Source organism: Lepidochelys kempii, chromosome 7 (assembly GCF_965140285.1).
Source record: "Lepidochelys kempii isolate rLepKem1 chromosome 7, rLepKem1.hap1, whole genome shotgun sequence".
Taxonomy (NCBI): Eukaryota; Metazoa; Chordata; order Testudines; family Cheloniidae; genus Lepidochelys; species Lepidochelys kempii.
The window spans coordinates 41,487,642-41,507,274 of NC_136386.1; the positions used below are offsets into that span (position 1 = coordinate 41,487,642).

A 19,633-nucleotide genomic window follows, 5' to 3' on the forward strand; every position below is an offset into this window, starting at 1 on the left:
ACTTAAATTCTAAAATAAAATATTTTATAATCACCTTTGCAGTCAGTTGACTTCCAAATTCTGAACCTCAGAGTCTCTATTTTTTTATGCAATAGTTGATGACATCACAAAAAAAGTAGTTCAGGGAATCCTAATATGGCCAACTAGGCTTTGGGAACTTAATCAAGTTCTTTCAAAAATTCACAAAATCTTTTACAATTTACCATAAAACTGCATCAAAATCTAGTCCATATTTTTAATTACAAGTGAGATTGTCCGACAGTCAGACTGTTGCTTGGCTTGTTCTTAATCAATTAACTTAATTTCACTTAATGACATAGCAGGCTATTCATATAAAATTGGTATATTCTTTAAAACAAATGCTACTTTTAAGAACAGACTAACTTCTGATTGGATAAGGCACAAATCAAGACCAGTATATAATGCAATCAGAAGACCACTTTCTAGTGGTGAGAAATTACATAACTGCAGCTATGGTATAGAAACTTCGCTGGACACATTTATTTGTTGTGTAACAAAATCAGCGCCGTAGAATGTGGCCATGATGAATATTTTTTCCTTTGAGAGTGACTATATTTGGTTACTGGGTACGTATCATTAGGAATATGTTGTCATATGTCCTTAAAACCTTCCAGTATGTTTGAATTTTGTCTTTTTTCCAAAGCTTGTGTGCAAGTCTTAGTGAAAGGCAAAATAAGTTTTCATTAATGTCCACTGTTTTTAAAGGTGGTTACATTAATCATTTTCATGTAAACTCTGACTGTACATATTCTCTCTTGGAGACAAACCATAACATTTTAATAACATGACATATTTCTCTTTTACTGAGAACCCAGTACATTTGAATGCAGTCATATGTTTTGGTTTTAGTTAAGTTCTGGGCTTTCTCAAGTTCGTCCATGCTATTTGCACTACTTGAATATGGAAAGTTTATTCTTCCACTTCTGTGGTTCATCTTGATTCTTCACTCTCTCTCTGGGTAGATGTAATAATTATGCTTGTTTAATTTTATGTACACAACAAACATAAATTTATTGCATCAACACTTTATGTATGTGTTAATGCACTCAAACTTTTTTCTGAAAAGTTGTTTTAACATCTGACTTATAAACTAAAATATTTGAAACCAAAAATAAACGTGTTCTCACTTTACAGCCTGAAGCCTTTCATCTCTACCTTTTAATTATCAACATGTTGAAACCAAATAGGGTATGACTAGTATCTTAAAATATGTCTGTGTATTGTGTTAGAGCATGTACATAAGAGCTGTAAACTCAAGTGTACAGTAACATGTGCCCACATGATTTTCAGACATACTGTTAACAACCAAAACAAAAATATTTTCTTCTTTAATTTTTAAGTGTTAATGAAAAGGGATAGTATTGCAGAGTGTGGTCCACTGGTTAGAGATGGACATAGGAGTCCAGAGGCCTAGGTTCTATTTTTTCTGTTGACATCCTTTCTGGGTTTAGGCAATCTACCTTAGATTCCCCAACTATTAAACGTGACTTTTAAAAGTTCTTTGACAACCTGTAGTGAAAGGCACTATGTAAATGCATTTTTGTATTACTTCTACAGAAGGTACAGGGTGAGTAGTGGCAGTGCAAATTGTCAACATTCCCCAACTGTAACTTGGAGAGACGAGATAAGTAGTTCAGTCTCCATGTCTACTCAGTTGTTGGCCTATCTGCTGATACTGCTTACAAACTTTCTCATTATGAGAATGTTTTTTTGTAATATGGATACCTGTCCATTATAAATGGACTGAGAACCCAATCATGGTCACATAGATAATCTAACAGTTGTAAAGATCATATCTACATGGGACAGCAATGCACACTAAAGGAGTATGAGTTCTAAAATGCACTAACATGTTGCGCACTAATTTGTCTGTGTAGACCCTGCTGTCCCTGTGTAGACCCACACTAATAATTCCCTCATGCACTGTTTGAAACAGTACTACATTGAAGTACCAAGTAGTGCACCTTAGAAATCACATTCCATTAGCTGCACCCTGTTGACAAGCCCTGAGTAACTACATCTTGACCTGAAGTCAAATCACGGCCTTAATGCTGAGAGGCTCCACAACCTGTGTCAAGCTACTGAGTCTTCCAGTTACTAGAGTCTAGGAAAAGTTTTCTGTTTTGAAACACAAAATCAAGCTGATGCTGTACTTCCTTGTTAACAAAATAAAATAATTAAAGAAGTAAAACTCTCACTTCCTAAATATATGTATGTTGTTCTTGCCATATCTTTTTTTGGGTCAATGATATGACAGGGTAGTTGACAATGGATCTGTCTACATGAGTCTTTGCTACAGAGTTATCTTGCTTTCAGTTCTAAGGGCAATATTTAAAGTTATTTTTATTTGCATTGGCTTGGAAGTTTTAAGAAAAAAAAGTCTGTCCAAACCCGTAGATACTTCCATGATTCATTGTACAACAGCAGTAAAATAGATCAAAGCCTTTGCTTTGAGTAATGTTAAAAACACTTGTTCATCAAGCTACAAGAGATGCTTAAATTCACTGTTTGACATCAACCAATTTTTCATTCTGGGGTGTGTGAGGGTGACACTTGGGGTTGTACTATATGTTCTCTTAATGAGTGTTGCATTGTTTTCCTCTTTTAAAAATAAATTAGTATGTTAGAAGCTGGCATCTCTAAACTTAAAATAGTTATAGTTTCCAGTCAATTTGTGTGAAATGTCATTAAAATTACTTTTAGAAACAGCAAAATGTGAGACTTATAACTTGGCATTGTTGTAAACATCATTTATTGCAACTTGCATGTTTGTCTCCAGGTTAATGAATTTTGTCAAACCTGTTACGTGTTTTTGAAGAAGCTGTGTTTTTACATTTCTTTCAGAAGGTGAGCATGTAACATTTAGTAGGTTGACTTGTTGGATCTCTTCTAAACCAAATTTCTTGAAAGATACATGTTCTCATTATGGAAAAGTTTACATATAACTTCAGGAAATATTAATAATACACAGGAAGGAATTACCTCACTAAATTCATTCTCTGAACTCTGTTTTACAAAGCATATGAATGTTCTCACTTAGGCGTGTGTTCTCAGATACAATAAAATAAATTATAGAATGCTTGGTAATGGAGAACCAATGAAGAAGAGAGTTATGAGGAGAGGATGAGGGAACTGGGCTTATTTAGTATGCAAAAAAAGAGTGAGGGGGGATTTGATAGCAGCCTTCAACTACCTGAAGTGGGTTCCAAAGAGGATTGAGTCAGGCTATTCCCAGTGGTGGCAGATGACAGAACAAGGAGTGATGGTCTCAAGTTGCAGTGTGGGAGGTCTAGATTGGATATTAGGAAAAGCTATTTCACAAGGGGGTGGTGAAGCACTGGAATAGGTTACCTAGGGAGGTGGTGGGATCTCCCTCCTTAGAGGTTTTTAAGGCCTGGCTTGACTAAAAGTCCTGGCTGAGATGATTTAGTTGGGGTTGGTCCTGCTTTGAGCAGAGGGTTGGACTCGATGACCTCCTGAGGTCTCTTCCAACCCTAATCTATGATTCTATGCAGGGAAGGGATGTGATCATTTGCTTAAGTGCTTTGCTGAATTAGGACCTTAGTATTAATAGACGAGTTCATTCCATCATAGTCTTAGCCTAATATTGTATGTTTCTAAAAACAGTAGTCTATAGTCAATCATTCAAATTTCCAAATTAATACTACTTTTGTCGCATACATACCACACAAGGTCTTTTGATGATCTTCAGCACACATACTCTTCTACCACAGTCTTAAGGGAAAACTACAAATCAGTGCAAGAAGAAAGGATCAAATCTAGAAATTTAATTCAGATAGCTCTAACTTGCAGAATCAATTATACGGTAGCACATATAATAGTATAAGTTGTTTGATGGAAACTATGGCTTTCCGTACATGAGGCTGGTAGACCTGTAAAATATGTTCACTTTCTCCATCCGTTCCCAATACGTTTTTCTTCAGCTTAAAAAATAATGATTGAGCCCACTATAGCCTTAACAGATATGAATCATTTAGTTCAGGTAATGGAGACTCATGATTTTAGATGCAGAGGATTCCAGGATCGATCCCTTACAACCAGTGACCCACCATGGGGGTGTTGCATGATAGTATTCCAGCATGTTTATAAGCTTGAGAAATGTCACAAGAGAATATAGAAAAACTTCTAGCTTTAACGGACTATATAAACAGTAACACAAAATGCCAAAACAGGTTGTTCGAGATCTTTGTATATTTTTATAGACTTTTTAATGTAAGTATTTTAAGTTTTTGGTTTCCCTATTTTGGTCACTAGAAATGTTTGCTAGAGCAATTTTGAATGGATTTACATACTTATAAAAATGCACAAAATAATGTGTTACTTTCACCACTCAATTGGCATCATTCATGTAACCTGAAAGAAACATAAATTCAGGATTACATATTAAATGTATATGTGGTCTGGAAAATAAAATTCCCTGTTGCTTTATGTAAACTATTTGGAAGCTGATGGCACATATTACTGAAGGAATCATTTCCATTTAGGTTGCTAGTAGTGATTTTAAACAGTTTTGGTGTTGGTCAGCAAGTAAATGTACAATGAGTAACCTCTGAAGAGGTGAGCGAATTATACCACTTTTATAGTATGTGAACAAATTATTCTTGTTGCAGTAAGACTGTTTCATGGTTTTCAGGATAATGAATGTGAAATGCATTATAAATACTCTGAGTAATAAACTGTCTCTTCATCCCACATAAAATAAAAACGTAAGATATCCTTTGCTCAGAAAGTGAGAGAGCAGTGGATTAAACAGACGATTTTCTGGGACTGTAAATGTTCCCCTAATGGATAACATTTTGTTAACACAGTAAATTTGATAGACACACTTTTTAAGCTATTGAGTAATAATGCAACTCAGGTACTCAAAGTAAATGCCTGCTAAATGATGTAACAACTAATGCTTAGTTCTATGAAGAAGAAAATATCTGGGGTTGTTTTTTGCCTTGTTGTCTTTTGCAGCATTGATGTGAAATTCTTTTTATTGAGTAGGGCACTTACGAAGATCATGTGTTCTGGTGCTCAAAGCTTATTTGCGTAATACAATGTTTTGTGATTGCCAAGAGATAACAAGTGATGTGTCCCTAAATATACTATGTATAAACCATTTTTATAGGATGGAAACTAACATGATTTTGGACAATTGGGTTCAATATTACTGATATAAATTATATTTATTAAGATGATGGTGTCTGACAAGAGATGCTGAAAATGCTTTAGATTTGGGGTTTTTTTGTGTTTTTTTCCAAATATGCCTCAGGGAGTTAAGCATCCAACTAACTTTCAGTGGGTGGGCAGTACCAAGCTGTTTTAGATGCATTTGAATATCCCATCTTTATTTTATTATAGTGTTAGATCTACCCCAGAGTTTACTGAAGACAAAAGGAACAAGCAAGTGTGGAGGTTTTGTTTACTTTTTTTTAATCTGAAAATACGTTAAAATGTAGCAATGACCACAAGTCAAGTTATGATTGTAGACTGAAGTGTACTTTCCCCTCCATGTATGCGACATTATTACTACTTATGACTTCAACATATATGCTGAAAGGGCTAGTTTACACACAGTTTTTGTGCTACTTAAACTGTACTGATTTGAAACCTTTATAGCTAAAGTGGTGCAACCCCCTAGTGTAGACATAGTTATATCAGTGTAAAGGTTCTTTTATTCTACCAGTGTAAGTGTACTCACTGGGTATAAACACAGTAGGGGTTGTACACATTTAGCTATTTTGATTAGGAGTGTGGGATTTTTTCTTTTTTACTAAAATATTTAAAATAGTACAAAAACTTTGTGCAGACCAGGCCTAAACATCTGTCTTTAGGTGGATTAAGTTGCATGTTTCTCAAGCTTATAAATTTTCCAGTCTACACCCTGCTGATCATAGTACTATATATTCTGTCAGGTTTATGGTGATTTCACTGGCTGAGACACATAGAACCTCTACAAGATTTCCCCAGTAACTACCTGTTTATTGGCATGTAATTTCTTTGTGCACTACAGAATTGCCTTCTTTTTGCAGTAATGCCTACCAAATCAGTGGATTTCCTGAAAGAGAATTCCCTCTCCATCCTGGTTCACTGTGGGACATATTTGATCAGATCAGCCTGGGGTAGATGACACGTGGGGTCCTCAGAAGAGAGGGACAGGCTCAGCTGCTCCAGAGCCGCCTTCTCTCACCTGTCCCCCAAATCACACACGGAGATCCCACCTGACCGTGAAGGTGATGCAGGGGAGGAAATTTCTCCACCTCTCTGTCACCCATTAACTAGGCTATGGCGGGGAAGGGAGAGTTGATTGTCTTGTGCAGTCCTCCTTCACTATGTATGAAATCAGAAGGGGTGGGCATGCAGCAGTCTTTCTGTGGTATTTGCCTCCCAGAAATCTAATGGAGCTTTAGTTTCATACACCATCTTTTCCAAGAGGCCATGGGTCTGACTGATAACAATTGATAACCAAAGAGGAATTTTTCCCTTGAGGCAAGATTGCAAGGTGTATGGTGGATATTTTTCACCTTCCTTGTAGCATTCTGGAGGCCCGGTTTTAGTTTTAATGAGGAGTAAGGACAAGATTGTAAAAGCTGTACATTTATAAGTGGTAATTTTCTTGCAACTGGTGTCCAGTGTGCCTGTGAGGCTCAGAGGGATCAATTCCCAGAGGTAAATATGAGACATGGGAGATAACTAGTGGACTCTATTAGTCTGAAGGAAGAAGGGTAGACCTTAAGTCATCACGGACTGAGACACCCTTTCTGTATCTTTGTTCCCCTTCATGCGCAGAGGGTGAAAGGATTCTGGGGAAGGCTGAATCCTAGGGGGTTAGACTAAAGGAAGCCATACTTCAAAATTGGTTGGCATAATGCTGGTTAATGTCACATTGGAACCAAGTAAAGACCTGGTATTTGCTTCTGTTAAGGTAATGAAGTTCTGAACTTCTGCTTTAAAATCCATCATTGTATCTATGTTTGATTCCTTGTCAACGGTAAAATTATTTGATTTACGTGTTGTTTTCTCTGAATCTGCTGATACATCAGGGACACAAATATTATCTCTACTTTATAGATGTGGAGAGAGTAACTAGTGAAGAGGTTTACTCACTTACCTACAGCAATATAGTTAGTTAGTGACAGGTCTGATATTAGAATTTGAGTTCTTGGTTCCCTTAGTCTATGTTCAGACCACACTGCCTCTTTGTAAAAAGTAAGATTGATTGAAGTTGTTTCATGGATTTATGAATCTTTATGTAAATGAAAGTACCAGCTGTTGCACTATATTAAAGTGCTTATGTTAAAAGAGGAGTTCTCATGTGTTCAACATTTTCTTGTTTAATTGTCTTTTAAGTATATAGTTTCTCCCAGCTGCCAGGTAGATTGTTATTGCAGTCTTGGAGGAGTTTTTATTTGTTTAATTCTTTGTACAATGCAAAAATCTCTATAAATCTATCAAGTATTTGTTGTTCACAGTGGTCAGTGACCATCGCACTCATGATTGAGTCTTTTATTTCTGCCAACCTACTGTTTGATATACTCAGTTGCACTATAAAACCAGCCAGCTTACAGGCTGGTTCAAGACTCGTGAATGGTATTTTTGTCCTCTGCTTTTCATCAAAAGAAGGTGTTTCTTTGGTTTTGTGTGTCTGTGTAAAGAAGCACAGTGAAAAAGTAATGAACTGGGTTTCGGAAAGCTAGGTTTAAAGAGTTGGAAAGCTGTATCACACAATAAATGTTAATTGCTAAAGTACAGCTCTAGGTACACAGATATACAAGCTGCAGGTGTCTACCGCATGAGCAGATGGAAATTGTCATAACTGTGAGGAGGTGTGATTACTATTACATATGCATAATGCATTTAGCCTAAGCTGCACTATGTACAATACTGGTTGTATATTTAGGAATTATTATAATAGTTTGGAAATCATTTTAAAAGTGAGTTCCCATATTCAAAAGAGCATAAAAATGGATGATTATGTGGGTCTGTGAAATAGTATTCTAGGGGGAGAAAGGGGTTAGGATTGTAAATGGGCTTATGAACATATTAATGGGTTAGAATGTCTATACCTATAACTAGTAACCTTGATGGTAGTTGTGCATATCTACACACAAGATTTCATAATTGAGGATTTAATATGTGGGGGTTTGGAAAACTGACCCAAAAGGTGTAAATATTGGTATTTCAGTACTTGTCCACCTTTTTTCTTTTCTTTTCTTTTCTTTTCTTTTCTTTTCTTTTCTTTTCTTTTTAAGATTAGCTACTGGAGTCCTCCTTTTTCCACTTCATTTACCTGGAAGGAGAGTTGTAAGCCACAGTTTAAACAGTCTACTAGTTAAATTACAGAACTGGGGTGAAAGTCAAGCCCCACTGAAGTCTATGGCAAAACTCATATTGACTTCATTGGGGCTAGGGTTTTACCCTGGGAGCCTAGACCCCAAGATAGATATTTTCAGGTTTGTCACTAACTGTAACCTTAGACAAGGGATTCTTTTCTACTGTCTTCTGGATTTAGGATCTAATAACATTATATTTTTAATACATTAAATCTGTATTTTACTCATTTATTTATCATATTAATGTATAGGCATTTCTATGGTGCTCAACATTGTAGTGTCTAAACACCTATTTTAATTTATATTAATTTCTATCCTCAAATGCCTATTCTCGACTACATTTTGTGTAATACTGCTTTTTTAGAATATGGACTATTTTGAAGAGAACATTTCTATATTTCTTAAAATTATAAAATCTTAAAAATTGCTTAGATATATTTAATGGTAATCTACAAAGTAGTATTAATCTGCAAGTGTTTTCATTCCAATAGCATAATGAGTACACATACCAAAAATTGTAGGCTTTATATGTAACAACACTAGAATAAATCTATACTTCACTGTGGGAACTTTTTTCACACGTATTTAAGAACCTGAAAGCAATTCATAGGGAAAATATATAAGAGCTGGTTTGTGTTTTCCACAGGACAGACGAGTCTTCTCAGAGAACTAATATCTGACCACAATTGTAGAAATATTGGCTGTTCAGCTGCACTGTAGAACAAAACAAAAACATCATTGTTAAAATAGAAAAAGAAGAAAAAATACATTAGTCCAAGAAAAATCTGTTCTATCTTTATTTCTTTTAAAACAGTTTCCTCAAGAGCTTAGGGTTGTCTGTCCCATCAACTTTCACTTGCTAGCTTCACATGTTCCCTTTTGTTAAAAACTTTCACTGCATTTAGGGGGACACTGTCAATTTGATTTTGATTTTTACATTGACAATATAATAAAAAGATTGTGAAAGTGCATCTTTAAATTAGTCTCTTTCATTTATCTGCTTCCTTTTTAAAAGAAACTTGACAGAGATTTGCTTTTAACTGCTCCCATGCTGGTGTTTTTGTTGGTGTTTTGCACCAATCCAAGAGCAAGCATAGGCCAAAAGCACTAATAACAGACATGCTTAGTGTGACAGGGCCTCTACTCACTGTAGGTATGGCATCTCCTTCTGGCCGTTCTGGGGAATAGCTCACCGGATTGACACCTTTTCCTGCATGCTATTCCTCCGCCTCTGTCTGCTGCCCCTTTCTTGCTCCAGAAGCTGCTGCAATCTCTTCATGACTTAGCCCTCCCGCTAGGTCACCATTGTGGTTTCCCATTCTGGCGGAGGTGGAAAGTCTCTTCTCACAAATAGGTTCAGGCAGTCTTCCTACTCACTGCCTTGCCGGTGCCACTTTTCCAGTGGCTGGTTGGGGAAATGGGCCCACCCTTTACTCCAGGTTCAGGCTCAGGGACCCTCTAGTTAGCAGTCAGTCTGTTGTACCCTGTACCTTGCTGCATTTCTCTGAGCCCTTTCCTAACCTCCTGGCTCTTCCCTCCTTCTCTGGGTCTACCAGCTTCACCACTCCTTCCTCCCAGACAGTAACTGCAGGCTATGTGCCTCTGCAGCCTCAAACACTCCTCCCCCTTCCCGGGAGTGTCTGCTCCCTGGCTTTATGGAAGTCCCATCTGTTCCTGTACAGGTGAGCTCCTAATTAGGGCGTTTCAGCCTTAATTCCCTCCAGTTTGCTGCCTAATTGGCCCCTCTGGCCTGCCTTAACCCCTTCAGGGCAAGTGTGGGCAGGATGCCCCATCACGTGTGGGAGCAGAACATCCTACCCTTACCCTCACCAGCTAGTGTACTTCTTCATCCCTAGATCTCATACAGAGAAGAATCCCCCCTCACCGATTCCTGGCTACCTGGGTCTCATGTAGAAGATCCTGGGGAGGGAAGACTTTTTTCCTTAGCTTCTGCTGCTGATTCCTGTGCCTAAGAGAGGGATCTTGAAAAGTGAAGAACACATTTCTCTGTGTCATCAGTCTCCTTTACATGCTCCTTAGCCCTTGTGGAGCAATTCTGTGAAAATCACTTCCCCTTTCTGTCTCCTGTTGGATTACAGTGTCTCTCATGGCATGGCCCATTAGAGAAGAAAGAGAGTAGAGACATCCTCCCAATTTCTTTTCTCTCTGGCTCTCTGTTGTTGAGGGAGATAATCTACACTTAGCTCCTTTGTTCACCTCTCAAGTGTGTGCAGGACACTCACAATTTCTCATAAATTTTTTTTTTTTTGTTAAAAAGCTTTTAAATTTAGAAATTAATTTTAAAGAATTTTCTGTTTCATCACTTCCAAATTAACTCTGAAATATAATCAGTTGCACTGCTAAATGAATTTTCAGAATGATCGGGAAAGAGCGTGCACATGGTCCCCAGAAAAGTGCATGAGAATACCCTGGCAATTTTTTGTGCATGTCTTTGGGCATTGAAGATGCTCCAGCTGTTGTAGACCACAGCATTTTTTCATTGACCGACAAAGGCTAGCAAGAATAAATCACTGTAGTGCTTCCTTTCTTTTACCGCCTACTGAACATAAGAGAAAGTCCAAGATCCTGGTATAGATATTCAAAAATGGACTAGACCTGGACTATCTCAAAGACAGATTTCCCTTCTAGCCAGGACCGCCTAAGAAAGCTGTGATCCTCAGCCAAGATGGAGCGCTCAAAGCCAGGGTTGAAAATAGTGAAAACTGGAGACAGACAGCCTCTCAATGACTGATCCATTGCTGTGAGATTCCCTTTCACAAAATGATCACAACTCTTATCCATGTCAGGACAAATAGCAGTAAACCTTTCCTTGGCCACATTTTTCCTGTGGATCAGATCTCAGTGGTCTACATTCTACAAGTAATAAAGTTAAATCCTGATCCTGCAAAAGGGAGAGAGGAGACAGTTCAGATTTACCACAGATCTTTATTAGTAATAATATTATTTATTATTTGTATACCATAGGGCTAAGGAGTCCTAGTCATGGACCAGGAGTCCATTGTATTAGGAGCTGTACAAACACAGAACAAAAAGATGGTCCCTGCCCCCAAGGAGCTTACAATCGAAGTTTAAGACAAGAAGCTAAAGATAGATAGATATATACACACACACACACACAGAGTGTGCAAGGAAACAATGAGACAATGTTGGTCAACACAATATCCAGTAGTCTCAGCACACCAGCAGCCAAATCATTGTCAATTTTTTGTAGGCATCGTAGCAAAGGAGAGTTTTGAGGAGAGATTTCAAGGTGGATAATGAGATAACTGCAGATGTTTACGGGGCGCGCCTCACCAGCGTGGGGGATAGCATGGGAGAAAGTACGAAGGTAGTTTGTTGGAAAATTTAAAAGAGGGCACTGGAGGCTGGCATCATGGGCTGATTGGAGACAAAGTCGACATGTCAATAGTGAACAGGAGATGATAGGCAGGGTGGTGATCAGCAGTGAAGGGCCTTGACAGTGAATAAAAACCGCTTATGATTAATGAGATAGATAAGGGGGAGCCAATAGAGGGATGCAAAGAGAGGGATGATGTGGTCAAAGTGATGAGCTAAAAAAATTATCTTTGCCGTAGCATTCTGAATGGGTATGAGAGGGACAAGATTGCATTTGTCAAGCCAAAAAGAAGGATGTTGCAGTAATTGAGGCATGAAATGATAGCCTGGATGAGAATTTTAGCTGCGTGGATGGATATGAAAGGCCATATCTTAGAGATGCTATGCAGAGAGAATAGGTAAGACTTAGACATTGCCTGGATGTGAGGACTTACAGAAAAGTCCAATTTGAACAAGATGCCTAGGTTACAGAGTGACAGACAGGATGGTGGTGTTGTCCACAGTGATCAAGAAAGGAGGTAGTGAAGAGGGCCTTCATCTTGGATTTATATAAAATTACTCCGTGTTTGAATATAAATGTAGGGAGAATATTGTCCTTGAATTTTACCTTTGGTAATTGTAGAAGAAATCCAAACATAGGTTCTTAAAACCAAACAAGGTTGTAGCTATACTTACTATTTTAAATTTGCAAGCTGTTTGGTGCTTAGAATGATGTAATAAAGCTTCATTTAGTGTGTGTAGAACATATAAAAAGTTTAATATACCTAAATACATTTTGATCAGACTTTAACATACCGTGTCCTGTTGCTTAGATGGAAAAGGAGATCTGTTGACTACAGTTATGAGAATTCTGTGATTGACGTCCTCACTATTTCTAGACAGAAGTTTTGGTCCAGTATATTTTATAATAGTTTGAGCCTTGCAGAAGTTGTTGACCTCATTGAACGAGAGATCTTATTTCACACATCCTTTGGGTTTTTTTCCCATTCAAAATGTTTTGATGGTGCCAAAGGAAACAAAATCACAACTTTTACTCTTGGGATAGTGAGCACTGGATTTAATGTTAGCTAGCTGCAATAGAAGGATAATGTTACTTAATAAGGAATGCTCACAAGAATGTGTAACACACGTCAAAAGGAAATGGGAATGTACATGTTTGGGAAATAGTCTGACCGGTAAGTGTATTATCAGTGCTTGGTTTTGTTTGATTTTCAAACAGATATTTCATATTTTGCCTAGGGCTGTCAATTAATCGCAGTTAACTCACGTGATTAACTCAAAAAAAAAGAATCACAATTTAAAAAAATATAACACTAGAATACCAATTGAAATTTATTAAATATTTTTGGATGTTTTTCGAAATTTTCAATATTGATTTCAATTACAACACAGAATACAAAGTGCACAGTGCTCACTTTATATTATTCTTTTTTATTACAAATATATGTACTGTAAAAATGATAAAAGAGCATTTTTCAATTCACCTCATACAAGTACTGTAGTGCAATCACTTTATCATGAAAGTGTAACTTACAAATGCAGATTTTTTGGTTACATAACTGCACTCAAAAACAAAACAGGAGATTGAGTCTAGATAAATCTTCATACAGTATTCTGTAAGAACAAGATTACCCTTCTGTCCCATCCCAAGTTCTGACCTAAGGTAGTAACTGATTTTCACTTGATCCATTTACCAATTTTCTTCCTGAAACCACATTCCAATTAGGGAGAGGCCAGACTACACACACTCAATCTCCTTCATGCATTATCATTCTATCTACATAGAACCAAGTCACCCTGAGACTGTTTGCTGCCTATGCAGATAGACTGAAGGGCCAGAGACTTTCTAACTGGTTACAAGCTAGTCATTTTAGATTCCCCCAGTGCTGATTATAATTCACTCCACTAGGGGTCAGACAGCTTCTGTGGCTTCCTTGAGAGGCATACCTATGTCAGGGTACATCTGCACAGAAGCTAGGAGACGAGTCCCAGCTCAGGTAGACATACACGTGTTAGCTTTGCTCAAGCTAGCACACAGTATGGCTGTGGCACCATGGGCAGCACCTCAGGCTAGCCACCCAAGTACAATCCTGTTCAACCCCTTTTGAGTACATACTCCGGTGGCTAGCCTAAGCCACTACCTGTGCCACCCTGGCCACACTGTTATTTTTAGTGCACTAGCTTGAGCAAAGCTAGCACATGTTCATTTACCTGAGCTAGGAATCACACATTCCAGCTGCTGGTAGACATATTCAGAAACATGGAGAGCAACTACATCAGGTTTGGTCCATGCTTTTACGAGACACTTCTTTGGTAGAAAGAAAAGGAGTACTTTGTGTCATCTTAGAGACTAACAAATTTATTTGAGCGTAAGCTTTCGTGAGCTACAGCTCACCTCATCGCATTCATTCAGTGGAAAGTACAGTGGTGAGATTTATACACACAGAGAACATGAAACAATGGGTGTTACCCATCTTTTTGCGGATACAGACTAACATGGCTGCTACTCTGAAACCTGCTCTTTGGTAGAGGCGCCCAAGTCTGGTGCTTCTTTTGACAGAGCTGCATTGCAATCTTTATGTAAATTTTCTCAGAGCACGCACTTCCTTATATCAGATCACTATTTATGTTTCACCAAGAATGGAATATATACAGACAAATACTTGAAGCAGAAGAAATGTTTACTCACCTTACAACAAATGTGGTTCTTTTAGATGTGTTGTCCAGATATAGAGCACAATCCACCCTCCTTCCCTGCTGCAATGGAGTCCTATAACATATAGATTTTGTATGGGCAAAGGAACTGAGTGGCAATTTGGTCTGCTCTGCCCTTTATGCCCCTCGGTGATGAGGACAGGAACAAACTTTTCTCTAAAACCACGTTCCCCCGCAATTTGGAGATCATGGTGTTAATGGGGCAGTCTCATGCCGTGGAACGCCGATTCTGGGCCTGGGAAACAAGGACAGAGTGGTGGGACCGCAGAGTGTTGAGGGTCCGGGATGATTCCCAGTGGCTCCGAAACTTTCACATGCATAAGGGCACTTTCATGGAATTTTGTGCTTTTCCCTGCCCTGAAGTGCAAGAATACCAAGATGAGAGCAGCCCTCACAGTTGAGAAGCGAGTGGCAATAGCCCTGTGGAAGCTTGCAATGCCAGACAGCTACCAGTCAGTCGGTAATCAATTTGGAGTGGGCAAATCTACAGTGGGGGTTGCTGTGATGCAAGTAGCCAATGCAATCACTGAGCTGCTGCTATCAAAGATAGTGACTCTGGGAAATGTGCAGGTCATAGTGGATGGCTTTGCTGCAATGGGATTCTGTAACTGTGGTGGGGCCATAGATGGAACCCATATCCCTATCTTGGCACCGGAGCACCAAGCCGGCGAGTACATAAATGGGGGAGAGAAAACCTTTTGTAGTGGTAAACACCCATTTTTTCATGCTTTGTGTGTATAAAAAGATCTTCTGTACTTTCCACAGTATGCATCCGATGAAGTGAGCTGTAGCTCACGAAAGCTTATGCTCAAATAAATTGGTTAGTCTCTAAGGTGCCACAAGTACTCCTTTTCTTTTTATAAACCACAAGGGGTACTTTTCAATGGTGCTGCAAGCACTGGTGGATCACAAGGGACGTTTCACCAACATCAACATGGGATGGCCGGGAAAGGTTCATGACGCTCGCGTCTTCAGGAACTCTGGTCTGTTTAAACGGCTACAGGAGGGGATTTACTTCCCAGACCAGAAAATAACTGTTGGAGATGTTGAAATGCCAATAGTTATCCTTGGAGACCCAGCCTACCCCTTAATGCCCTGGCTCATGAAGCCATACACAGGCATCCTGGACAGTAGTCAGGAGCTGTTCAACTACAGGCTGAGCAAGTGCAGAATGGTGGTAGAATGTGCATTTGGACGTTTAAAGCGTTGCTGGCGCAGTTTACTGACTCGCTTAGACCTCAGCGAAACCAATATTCCCATTGTTATTGCTGCTTGTTGTGTGCTCCACAATCTCTGTGAGAGTAAGGGGGAGACGTTTATGGTGGGGTGGGAGGTTAAGGCAAATCGTCTGGCTGCTGAATATGCGCAGCCAGACACCAGGACAGTTAGAAGAGCACAGCAGGAAGTGGTGCGCATCAGAGAAGCTTTGAAAACCAGTTTCATGACTGGCAGGTACTGTGTGACACTTCTGTTTGTTTCTCCTTGATGAAAACCCACCCCCTTGGTTGACTCTAATTCCCTGTAAGCCACCCGCCCTCCCGCCTTTGATCACAGCTTGCTTGCAAAGGAAATAAAGTCACTATTGTTTAAAAAACATGTATTCTTTATTAATTGATTATAAAAATAGGGAGATAACTCACAAGATAGCCCAGGTGGGGTGTGGGGGGAGGGTAGGAGGGAAGGAAAAGACCACTTTAAAACTTGTTGAATGCCAGCCTTCTGTTGCTTGGGCTGTCCACTGGGGTGGAGTGGTTGGGTGCCCAGAGCCTCCCACCCTTGTTCTTGGGTGAGGAGGCTATGGAACTTGGGGAGAAGGGAGGGCGGTTAAGCAGAGGCTGCAGCGGCAATCTGTGATCCTGCTGCCGTTCATAAACCTCCACCAGATGCCGGAGCACGTCCGTTTGATCCCGCAGTAGCTCCAGCCTTGCCTCATGCCTCCTCTGATCTTCCTGCTGCCACCTTTCCTCACGTTCATCGGTCACCGTCCTGTATTCTGCTATTGTTTCCCTCCACACAGCTCTGTCAGTGCCGGACGACTGCATGAGGTCAGAGAACATGTCATCACGCGTGCGTTTTTTTCGCCGTCTTATCTGAGATAGCCTCTGGGATGGAGGAGGGAGGCTTGAAACATTTGCAGCTGCTGGAGGAAAAAAAGGGAGTGAAGTATTTAAAAAGATACATTTTACAGAAAAATGGCTATACTCTTTCATGGTGAACAATGCTATTCACATTACATAGCATATGAGATTTTGGTACAAGGTCGCATTTTGCATCTTATATTGAGTGCCTGCGGCTTTGGTGTTAGAGATCACACAATGCAGGGCCAGGCAACAGAATTCGGCTTGCAGGCGGCCATGGTAAGCCATAGTCTTTCGGCTTCTGGAACCTTCATAACAGCAGCCCTCTCCTTTCCCATACCAAGCAAAGCCCATTGAGTTGGCCATTTACTGCTGCAGTTTTCCCGTTAACGTGCAGCAGCAGAAACCAAACTAATCCCCTCCCCCCATCCAATTCTCTGGGATGATCGTTTTTGCCCTCCCCCCACTGCCTGGCTGGTATCAGGGAAGATCCCTCTAGCCAAATGCGAACAGCTCAGCGCCAGTGGCCCCCACTCCCACGCGTGGCTAACTGCGGGGAGGATTTCTTTTCAGCCACAGGCAAACATCTCAGTAGGAACGGGCACCTCTGAATGTCCCCTTAACCAAATTCCCCTATTTCAACTAGGTTACCATGAACCATATCACTCTCCCGAGGATAACACAGAGAGAGAGAGAACGGATGTTGCTTGAATGCCAGCAAACACCGGGACCATACGCTGCCAGGCTTTGTCATGCAATGATACCAGATTACTTGCCATTAGCATGGTGTGGTAAAGTGTCCTCCCATGGAGGACAGAATAAGGCTGCTCTCCCCAGAAACTTTCTGCAAAGGCTTTTAGAGTACCTCCAGGAGAGCTTCATGGAGATGTCCCTGGAAGATTTCCACTCCATCCCCAGACACGTTAACAGACTTTTCCAGTAGCTGTACTGGCCATGAATGCATCCCAAGTCTTCAGGGCTACTTAAGCATTAAAAAATACTTGCTTTTATAATGTGTATTATATTTAAAAAGATACACTCACCAGAGGTCCCTTCTCCAGCTTCGTTGGGTTGGGTTGGGAGGGTATTTCAGTCAGGGTGATAAAAAGATCCTGGCTGTTGGGGAAAACGGTGTGCTGTGTGCTCTCCCCAAGCTCCTCGTCCTCCTCATCTTCCCCATCTGCAAAATCCTCAGGCATGGGGGAGAGTATCCCATGCTCGGAGTCCACGGACAGGGGTGGGGTAGTGGTGGCAGTCCCCCCTAGGATTGCATGCAGCTCAGCATAGAAGCGGCATGTCTGGGGCTCTGTCCCGGAGCATCCGTTTGATTCTTTGGTTTTCTGGTACGCTTGTCTGAGCTCCTTAAGTTTCACGCGGCACTGTGTTGGGTCCCTGATGTAGCCTCTGTCCCTCATGGCCTCTGAGATTTTTTGAAATGTTTTGGCATTTCGTCTTTTGGAACATAGTTCTGTTAGCACGGATTCCTCTCCCCATCCCGTACCTCCCGTTCGGTCCATGCTGGAGCTCTTTTTCGATTCTGGGACTGCATGGTCACCTATGCTGATGTGCTCGCCTGGCCAAACAGGAAATGAGATTCAAAAGTTCCTGGGGCTTTTCCTGTAGGCCTGACCAGTGCATCCAATTTCAGAGTGCTGTCCAGAGCAGTCACAATGGTGCACTGTGGGATAGCTCCCAGAGGCCAATACCTTCGAATTGCGTCCAAACTAACCCTAATTCGAAATGGCGATGGCGATTTCAGCGCTAATCCCCTTGTTGGGGAGGAGTACAGAAATTGGTTTTAAGAGCCCTTTATGCCGAAAAAATGGCTTCGTTATGTGGACGGGTGCAGGGTTAATTCGGATTTAATGCTGCTAAATCCGACATAAACTCGTAGTGTAGACGAGGCCTTTGAGACATAAGTTACACTGACAGAGCTTCTCCTGCCAACATAGCTACTGCTGCTCTTTAGAGGTGGTTTAATAAGTGGACAGGAGAGCTCCTCCTGTCAGCATAGAGCAGCTGCACGAGCTATCTTACAGCAGTACAGCTGTGCTGCTGTAAGCTCGCTAGTGTAGACATGGCCTTAGTCACGTGCAGGGACCAGGTATATACACAGTCCTTAGCTTTCAAGGATGAGGGATGAAATCTACACCCCAATAAAGTCAGTGGGGGTTTTGCCACATGTCCCCATGTATTTAAGTACATTTTGTACATTGTATTTACATATATAAGTATTTTGAAGTGCCATATGTACTTGTGCACAGTTACTTTGAACATGTTGTACTTGTATTTAAGCACATTTTTTAAAAGTTACTTATGCTTTAAATACCTTTATCTGCAAGTATTTTTTCAAAATAGTTTTTGAAACAATCACATCCCTCTCAACTGTCCCTGATTCTGGTTGGCCCCAGAACCCACAGTCTCAGGTTGGGAGCTGCAGCCTGAGTTCTGGCTTTCTTGACTTTTTTCTGTTGGCCCTGCTGTTACACCAGCCAGGGAGAATGATGGTCCCACCCCTTCACTTCTGATAGATCACTGCAACTGACAATAGGGAGACTCGCAGCCCAGGCCCAGCCCAGCAGAAGTGAGAAGACACGCTGCCCAGACCCAGCCCAGCAGCAGCAAAGAGACACATTGCCTGGTTCAGCCCTGCTACAGACTTCAGAAGGGCCAGGATTTTACCTGAGGCCTCCATGACTCAATGCCCAACTGTTAATAACACTGGCTAGCAGAGCACTGCCCGCATAACATAAATGATATGCTGCACCCTGTAAAGTGGCTGATTCCCCCTGTTGTCCAAGAGGCATTGTTTCTCAAGCAGGGACAACAAGCCAGATTTTCAAAGGTTTTTAGATATCTATAAATGACAGATAGGCATCTAGTGGGATTTTGGAAAGCATCTAAGCAAGTTTGGTATCTGACTCCCATTGAAACCAATGGGAAGTAGGTGCCTCACCTGCTTAGGCACTTCTGAAAATCCCAGTAGGTGCCTATCTGCATCTTTAGACACTTAAATGTTCTTGAAAATTTGATCCAGTGTCTCTAGGAGCTTCCTTTTGGGTGGTGGTACTCTGTGCCATCCTCTGCTACAGGCCTTTCAGGCACAGTTTTGCCTAGCTTGCA

General features: G+C 40.5%; 1 protein-coding gene and 1 long non-coding RNA gene across 5 annotated transcripts in view; one reads left to right on the plus strand and one right to left on the minus strand.

The window, feature by feature from the left end:
• The window catches only part of CENPP (centromere protein P), a 319,800-nt gene that overhangs the window by 172,836 nt on the left and 127,331 nt on the right, over positions 1-19,633 (plus strand). The window lies entirely within an intron of this gene.
• On the minus strand, positions 16,015-18,880 carry LOC140914473 (uncharacterized). Of its 2 annotated transcripts, none has more exons than XR_012159869.2 (2): positions 17,554-18,880; positions 16,015-16,569 (listed from the first exon to the last, which is right to left on the minus strand). It is a non-coding gene; the product is annotated as an uncharacterized LOC140914473 (long non-coding RNA). The 2 variants fall into 2 exon arrangements; XR_012159870.2 differs by having other exon boundaries at positions 16,015-16,572.